This window comes from Hemicordylus capensis, chromosome 4 (assembly GCF_027244095.1).
Source record: "Hemicordylus capensis ecotype Gifberg chromosome 4, rHemCap1.1.pri, whole genome shotgun sequence".
Classification (NCBI taxonomy): domain Eukaryota; kingdom Metazoa; phylum Chordata; class Lepidosauria; order Squamata; family Cordylidae; genus Hemicordylus; species Hemicordylus capensis.
Window position 1 is genome coordinate 135,217,453 of NC_069660.1, and position 9,073 is coordinate 135,226,525.

The 9,073-nt window shown below is 45.1% G+C and overlaps 1 pseudogene; it reads left to right on the forward strand.

Annotated features, from left to right (window-relative positions):
- The first annotated feature begins 4,080 nt into the window (after positions 1-4,080).
- Positions 4,081-4,152, forward strand: LOC128325538 (uncharacterized; annotated as a pseudogene).
- Positions 4,153-9,073: the final 4,921 nt, after the last annotated feature.

Here is a 9,073-nt window from a genome sequence, read left to right on the forward strand (position 1 = left end):
TTTTAAAATTTTGTCTCTGGGCCCACTCCAGCCTTGTTACGCCCCGTGATACTCCATGCAAAAAAGGTAAAGGTAAAGTGTGCCATCAAGTCAATTTCTACTCCTGGCACCCACAGAACCCTGTGGTTTTCTTTGGTAGAATACAGGAGGGTTTTACCATTGCCTCATCCTGCACAGTATGCGATAATGCCTCTCAGCATCTTCCTATATTGCTGTTGCCTGATATAGTACCAGCAGGGATTTGAACCGGCAACCTTCTGCTTGTTAGTCAAGCATTTCCCCACTGCGCCACTTAAAGTGGCAGTATGATACTCCATACAAGTCCAAATATAATATACAAGTCCAAATATAATATTAGGAGCTTCTGTGGCATTTAACCTGAACCCATAGAAGCATATACATGACTATGCCATGTTACTCCATCAGAATTAGGAATGTGCCAAACCTGTCCCTTTATTTTTGAGGATATTTCTGACAAGGCGAACATCCTCAGGCTCTCTAGCAAAACAGAATTATTTAATGACTTGAAATTGGGACAATGCTCAGAGTAAGCAGTATTGTGGTCTCCTAGCTAGCTGATTAGCAACATCATAGGAAATACACAGTAATTTAGCAATCATCTTGCCTCCACCATGTTTCATGACCTAAGGGAATATACATGTGGCCTAAAGGAAATATACTTGAATTTTCAGAACACTTATTGGTAAAAATGGTGATGTAGATAAATATATTCTTTACTTTTTCATGTAAACTGCTTTGAGAACTTTTGTTGAAATGTAGTATATAAATGGTGGTGGTGGTGGTGGTAGTAGTAGTAGTAGATCCATTGTGTGGAGAAGGGGGAGATTTTTTCCTCAGAGGCGAAAGCTTCTTCTTTGTATGGAAGGTTTGCTTGCCTAAAGATATCATTATTGGCTCTATACAGTTTTTAAGTCCATGTAGTAATATTGGATTAACACCTTACTCGACTAGGGGAAGGGGCATAGCTAACATTAGGCAAGGGGAGACATTTGTCTCCAGGCCCATTTCCCTGAGGGGCTCCCCAGAGGCAAGTCACATGAAAATCATCCTGGCTCCCCAGCGCCTGTGCTTCCTTCAGTGTTCCAGCCTGGGTATTCCTTCGCTCTCTGTCTCTCTTGAGTCCCCTCCCTCCTTTCCCCATCTCCATTTTGCTTCTCCTTCCTGACCACGTCCTGGCCCCGTCCAACTGGCCTCCTCTGGCATCGATCAAGGCTCTCATTGGCTGGCGGGTGGACGCATGACGCATCAGAGCCCTCCACATGTGGAAGCAGAAAGGAGCAGCCACATCAGCTGGCTGGCAGGTGAGCAAGCAAGAGAGATTGATCTGTGTGAGGGATGCCCACGCCTAATTTATCAAGGCCGCTGTTCCCAGCTTCTCATCTTGCTACTGGTTTAAGTGTATGGCCACTGCTTCGTTTGTAGGCAGGGAGGGTGGCTGCTGTGTGTTTGTGTGCTAAAGAGGAGGAAAGACATGGATCCTGACTGCTCAGGTGAGCACTGGCTCCAACGGGCTCCTTCCTCCTGTTTCTCGGGGTGGTGGGAGAGTTGAGGGGGCTTGTGCTGCTGCTGCAGCCGAAAGGAACACCCAGAACTGTGCTTTAACAAAAGCCATTACTGCATGCAAGACAGCCTCCAGTTTATTTGCATTTCGTCCTCATAAGCAAGTGGATAATTTGGGGGGGGGGCAGGCGGGGAGAGGCAACAACATGGTCTGTGTATGGCTGTTCTTGGCGTTTTTACAGAGGTGGCAGCGTGTGGACTTTTAAAAGTATTAGAGGACCTATTCTTTTGTCTCCTGACATAACTTCTGGATTATTTTTGATGCTATATTCTCCCCCCCCCCCGCCCCCAAGTTAGGTTGGTAAAAAGTAATGGCTTTTCATGCATAACAGTAAGGAAAACCAGGATATTATAGCTGTTACTGGGGCATTAACAACTTCCTCCCTGGCCTCGCCAAGGTAGAAGCGAAGACTTCATTACATTTCTAACTCAGGTCAATGGTTTAGTTGGCATTTATTGTATCTTCCTGTTCCCTTCTCTCGCAACTTAATGAGTTTGTATTTAATTTCCAATAATATTTATAATTATAAAAGCGACAGGCTTTATCTGAAATATTACAGAAGGCTAACATGTTTCTTTTTCTGTGGGAATCTCTGCTTTCTATATATTTATGGAAGACGTATACTAACTATAGAAATCATCCTTTTAAAGAATACTTCATTTACACAAAATGCCAATTCAGATCTAACAGGGATAAATACTTTCTCTTAATGTCATAAAGTGGGACTCTCTTGCTCAAATATCAGTTCAGAAGTACTGATACAAAATATTTTTAATACCAGAACAGCAAGTCTTTCTCTAGGTGGGATGTGTGCAATGATTACTGTTCTTCATTGATACTGTTGTATTAGTTGGGTCTGCTGTTCTGTTGTTGTTTACACCTTTTAACTGTAGTTGGGATATGGGCAATGATTAAAGTTCTTCATTGATTCTGTTGTATTAGTTGGTTCTGCTTTGTAACTAGTTTGGATAGTTAGCAGAGACATCGGGCCAGGAGAAGGAGAGGAAATAAGGGGGGCGGGCATTTTAAAACCTCATCTCTGGGCCCACTCCAACCTTGCTATGCCCCTGACTAGGCGTGTGCAAGCTGACTCAGTTCAAGCCTGGCTCAGTGTCAAGCCCACTGGGATCGATAGGTTCAAGGTTGAACCGGGCCTGATTCAAATCTAGCCAGTTCTGAGTTCTAGTGGTAAAGGGGAATATGGTGAGGATTCCCCTTTACCAGTAAAGAGGCAGGGAGGCTTGCCTAAAGGTAGAGTGGGCAGGAGGGAAGTAGGTAACTACTTACAAGTACCAGAGGCAGTGGGGGGGGGGCAGAAGGTGTGGTGGTGGCTCCCCCCACCCCCAACATAGGAACATAGGAAGCTGCCATATACTGAGTCAGATCATTGGTCTATCTAGCTCAGTATTTTCTTCACAGACTGGCAGTAGCTTCTCCAAGTTTGCAGGCCGGAATCTCTCTCAGCCCTATCTTGGAGACACCAGGGAGGGAACTTGAAACCTTCTGCTCTTCCCAGAGTGGCTCCATCCCCTGAGGGGAATATCTTACTGTGCTCAAACTTCTAGTCTCCCATCCATATGCAACCAGGGTGGACCCTGCTTAGTTAAGGAGACAAGTCATGCTTGCTACCACAAGACCAGCTCTCCCCCAAGACAACACCAGCTTCTCCCAGAGTATGCAGGGCTGCTGGAAGCCTGGTTTGGACCATCTTTGACCTGCTTTGGGCCTCTGAGCATGCGTGGAGGCCATTTTAGTGACCTCTGCATGCACAGAGGCCATTTGCATGACCACATGCACGGAGGCCATCTGAGTCCTGGGGGCAGAGGCTGGGGCAGCTAGCAGGGAATGCCAGCTTGCCTGTGACAGGATGAGTGGCAGGCAGGAGAGGTGGGCAGGAGTGTGGCAACAGGCAACAGGGTTGGGGCAGGAAGTCAGCCACCATGTTTATTGTGGACAGCACTATGGGCAGTGTAACCTAAAATTTGCTACTGAACAGACTTTATAAGCACTAAAAATGCATTTTTATGCCTCCTGAAACCCAACTTTGAGGATCAGTTGTAAAATTACAATCAGTATGGTCCCAGGGGAATATATAAAAAGCACTTTTCTGGCATGCAGGCTAAAGACTGAAACGATGCAAATGGACTACAAAATGATTTAAATAGAACTTCCTCAGTCTGAAAAAAATGTCACCAATCCTTTAAGCCCATTTAAAAGAGAAAAACTTTAAACTGCTCTATCTAAGCCATTTTCCAACTGATCTTCACCAGATTTGCAGGGGAGGTGTGTCTTGTCACCTAGTGAATGTTTGCTTTGTGTCTGTGCCCCTTGAGAGGATGACAAGCCTGCAGTTGGATGTGGCATCGTCCCTGTTGCCGGGCAACTCCATAGCTGCATTGATGATGGGGGTGGGTGGGGGTGGTTCTCCAAGAGGCGCCCAGAGAGAATTACTGCTGGCATAGAATTACTGCTGGCCTAGAGCGGCCACATCCCTGGACTCGCTTTGGCAGCACATTTACTCAAATTGGAATGATACAGAGAAGATTAGCATGGCCCCTGTGTAAGAACGATGATGATGGGGTCTGCACCACTGCCACTATGACTGCAATTTATTTGAACATCAGTGCAATACTATAGTTATGGTGGTGTCCGGAGTCAGACATAATGCTTCAGCAGCCAAACCAGAGGTCTCGGAGATGAACCTTTGTGCTAACTGAAGGTTCAACTTGGAGTTTGGTGAGGAAAACCAGAGGTTGCTTTTGCCATGATACTGTTCTTTCACACATTTGGACATACTGGAGTTCCAGCCTCTGCCCCGTTTAAGTCTGGTTTCATGCTACATCTGAATTCAGCCATTGTGAATTTGTTGATGTCACGCCCTCCATCTCCGACAGCGAGGAGGAAGGGGAAGCTGTCAACTTTCCAGGCGATGCAGGAGTGTCTGAGGGGCAGTGCCCGGCTGTCAGTATTCATGAAACAGCTGTGGATAATGACTCTGAGCAGGCACAACAACCTCAGGCAGCAGAAATTGTGAAAAACCAATCGGAAGAAGAGCTATGTAACCAACCCCCGCCGACCCCCCCCCCCCCAACAGCGGTGTGTCACGAGACGCAGGGATCAATTAGAGTTTCTTAGGAAAAGCAAACGCCTATTGCAGAGGGCTGATAAGCCTTAAATCCCTGCCAGCTGGGTGCTCTCGTGGTTTGCACTATATATCACGTTGTCAGTCGGCTACTCCCTGCTGAAAAACAACATTCGTCACTATTTGTCGACAGCGTGCAGCCAAGTCCGGTTGAGACCCTGACAGTTGAAAAGCAATATATAAATATTCTAAATAAATTATTGTACATCATGTTTCCACCAGTATCTATCTAAGCTGGACTGCGATTCTGCTAACTACTGTCCCGTATGTCAAGCCTTAGGACAGGCCCAAACATGAGTGCACTCACTGGCTCTTACAAAACAAGGAAGCTTCCTGTCAGGGTCTCCTGGATCCTCATGTATTCACCTAGTCTGACTCTTTGGTTTCCTGATATTTTAGGCTTTGTTCCTGATCACTTGATAGCTGTCCAGTGCCTGGCTCCTATCTCATCTCCACAGTTCAACCCATTCCTGACTTCTGACTTGCTGCTTCTGGCTTGCTGCTAGTTCTTGGCTTGTCCAGTCAGCTTGACCCTTAGCTTGTTCTTGCCGGCTCGCTCATTGGGATGGGTCCACAAAAGTCAACAACAGATCAACAAAGATGGTGAGTGATTTACTTGATGGTAAATCATGTTCAGTGAATAACAGCTGAAGGAGCTTGGTAGAAGAAAGAAGGAATATGTCTTCATATCTTCAAATATCTTCAAATATCTGAAGGGCCGTCACACAAAGGATAAACAGACACACAGAGGATAAGCACTGCAGACTCGTTCTCTGTCATGACTGAGTGTAGGAAAGAACCGAGGAGCAGCACACTAATGAGGTGATATGAGGTCAGGATGGTGACTGCACCTCAGGGCAGCAAGTTCAGGCATCCTGCCCTGTCTCCCGCTACCTGCAGGCATCATCTCACCCACCTGCAGCTTTCTATGCTGCCCACTGCCTTCCTCTTCTTGTGCCACTGTAGCTTCTTAGCACTCCAGGATGGATGGAGTTAGGATAGCAGCATGGCACCACCTCAGGTGGAACCAATGCTTAAGCTGGCACTGCTTGGACCAATGGATTGAAATTACAAGGAAGCAGGTTTAGGCAAAACATTAGAAAGAATTCCTGCCTGTAAGAGCTGTTGGACAGTGGAAGAACCATGCAATGGTAGGTTCTGCTCCTTCAGAGGTTTCCAAACAGAAGCCATTTTCAAATGGCCATACAGGGATGCTGTATTTCCTGGACTGAACGAGGGGCTGAACTAGAAGATCACCAAGGTCTCTTCCAACTTTACTATTTTATTATTCTCCTGACCCAGGCTTAAACCTTGAGCCACCTATAGGTAGCAGCTTATGGCTCAGTCTGATGGTTCCATATCCAATAGCAATTAAGATCAAATCAACATGTAGTGCAACCCTTGATTGAGCAATCAGTCCCAGTGGTGCTTACTTCCACTGTAACTGTGTTTAGCATTACAGTCTTAATCTCTCCTTTTCATATGTAGATGTTACAGTCATATCATGACACGTCAGAATTTGTACTGGTCATAGAAAACATCTATATGCCAACAAGAATACTAAATATGCCTCATATAACTAATGTTTTGCTGTTTTAAAATGCTATACACAAGAGAAAAGAAAGGGATATACATTACAAACTAGAGTTGCCGGAGAAGTTATCTCAAGCCAGACTAAGAACCTTGGGATTTTGTAAAAATCTGCCTCAAATACTCATAATACAAGTGTTTAAAGCCCCCTGTTTTTTCTCTAGCTCCGATCAAACTCCAAGCTGGAAATAATTCCCTTCCTACTTCTCTGTCAACCTTTCTCCATGCCAGTTCTCTAATAAACTTCCGGTACTTCATCGGTCCACCAGAAGAAGAATATTCAGCTTTCCCCAGGTCATCCTGACTTTTCTCTTCCCAAAAGAGAAAGGCAAGAAAGAGCTTTAGGAAGCAGGATGTTCTATTATAGGGCTGTCCTCCTGATGACTAATAGGGTAGGAGAAGCACCCTATCCTACCTTGGGAGCTGTGTGCACTTCCAATTGGCCACTGTAAAAATTCTACAAGCAAGGTAGGACGAGGGGGAAATATAGTCTGCAAGGTGGGTATGGAGGTGGGAGGTGCAAGGAGTGTTTTCCCTCCACCCTCACTCTATAGTTGCGTACAAGTTCTGGGCTCACCACCAGTGCCACCCACCTCCATACTCCACTCTCAGATGAGCATTTTCCCTTTCTACCTTGCTTGTAGAATTCTCATGAGGACCAATCAGGAGCTCTTGAACTCCTCCTACCCTAGTGATCATTGTGAGAACAGCCCTCATGTCTTCCATAAATTTGGGGAGAAGGAGAAAGAAGTGTAAGATAGCTGAGCGGGGTACTGTAGGATCCTATTTCATATTTGGTAAGGGCTCCATATATCCTTAGCAAGTCTTGCTATGTTTTATAGAAAATGGACACATTTTCAGAGATTAGAGAAAATCATTTCTAGAACTATATTATAACCCATAAAGCACAAATGTGAAAAGCATACAATGAATCTGAAGAAAGCACCATTGGGAAACAAATATTCTACTTCAATGAATGGTTCTTGGGTGTGCTTTTCATATTACTGGGCAACATGACTAGAGAGATTTGACAAGCCACTTATTACAGAGCGGTCCTATTTAGAAAAGAGATTACTGTACTGTAACACAAGCTAATAAATCCTCTCTCGCATCTATTATTTTTGCATGTACGTGGAAAGCACAGGATCACAATGAAGTGCTTGAGGTTGTATGACAATAAGCCATTGTTGAAAAACAGACTGTGCCAGTCTAATGGCCTCTTCATGTGTGTGTGTTTGTGTGTGTGTGTGTGTGTGTGTGTGTGTGTATATATATATATATATATACACATACATACATACACGCAAAAAGCTTGCACATGATCCTGCCTTACAGACATGTGGAAGGCTTCAGTTTTGCTCATGGTACTAGGGGTGGGTAGAACCAGTTCTATTCTAGCCTGGTTTGAATAGAACTGGTCCAATTCAACCAGTTCAGACTCAAACCAAACCAGGCCCTAAGAAAGAAATGCCAGTCCGAGTTCAAGCCGAACCAGCCCGGGTTCTAATGAACCAATTCAGATCTGGTTTCGTGTTATGCCTGTAAAGTGAAATCTGTTGAGGATTCCCCTTTATAAGCAAGCGTGGAACCCTGCCTACCTAAAAAAAAACCCCTAGGGGCGGGCAAAAGGGTACCTATAGTCTGAGGAGGTTTGCACAGCTCCTCTCCAGACTGCGACCGGCACTCCAGTGTGACCCGTTTCCAGCCAGCATGCTAGAGCGTTGGGCTCAGTCTGGAGCGGAGGAACTGCATCACCACCGCCCTTCTCAGACTACAGGTGCCCTCTCGCCCACCCCATTAGGATTTTTTTTTTAATGTAGGCAGGATTCCCCCCTTGCTTGTAAAGGCAAATCCTCACTGGATTCCCCTTTACAGGCATGCCCTCTCAAACTGCCAAATGGTTCCAAACTGGTTCATACCAGTTCAACACTCAGACCGAATCGGGGGCTGGTTCAACTCGAACTGGCTTGCGGTCCGGTGGTCCAGTTCAAGTTCAGCTCGAGCTCAAACTGAATCACTGGAATCAGTTTGTGCAAACCCTTAAATAGTACACCTCTGAGTGCCAATCTTTTTGGCAAGTGGTCCACAAAGTAAGTCAAGTCTGAAGTATGAGCCAGTGCCACTCTAGTGCACATCATAGTACATATGCAACCCCTTGTGCCTTAGTATAGTATTTGCTCCAGCTTGCTGAGCAGGATAACAGAAAGCAGTGATGCACTGGAGAGGCAAGCAGAAGTATAGCCTTGACTATATCACAGCTAGCCCTAAGAGCTGTGCCCTAGACCAGCCCATGTCCAGGTGTTCCACCATAATGCTGGCACTTGTGCCAAAAATTGGTCAGTCATGCAGTACTATGACTGGGGCATTCACCTCCGCTCAATCCCAAATGTTACAAGTTACCTACTTTCCCCTAAACTACACTCGAGTGTAGATAAAAACATAAAATTGGAATGTGCCCTAACATTCTACACCAATAAATTCAATGGCAGAACAGACCCCAAAATAAGGCCTCAATGTTTGTTTTACTTGAGACACTGTCCAATACATTTGAGTTCAAACAAGTCCATAGATTCAAAGTCAGGTTAGGGTTAAGGGAATGAAGCACAAGCACTGAGAGCTGGTGATTTTGTTTTTGTTTTATAAACAGTTGATGGCTGTTCCCACAGAGCAATGGAAGCATTGAAGTTATACTTTTTATATAACTATATTATATTTTTATATACACAGAATTCTTCTGGCTTTGCCCTCATTCTAAGATG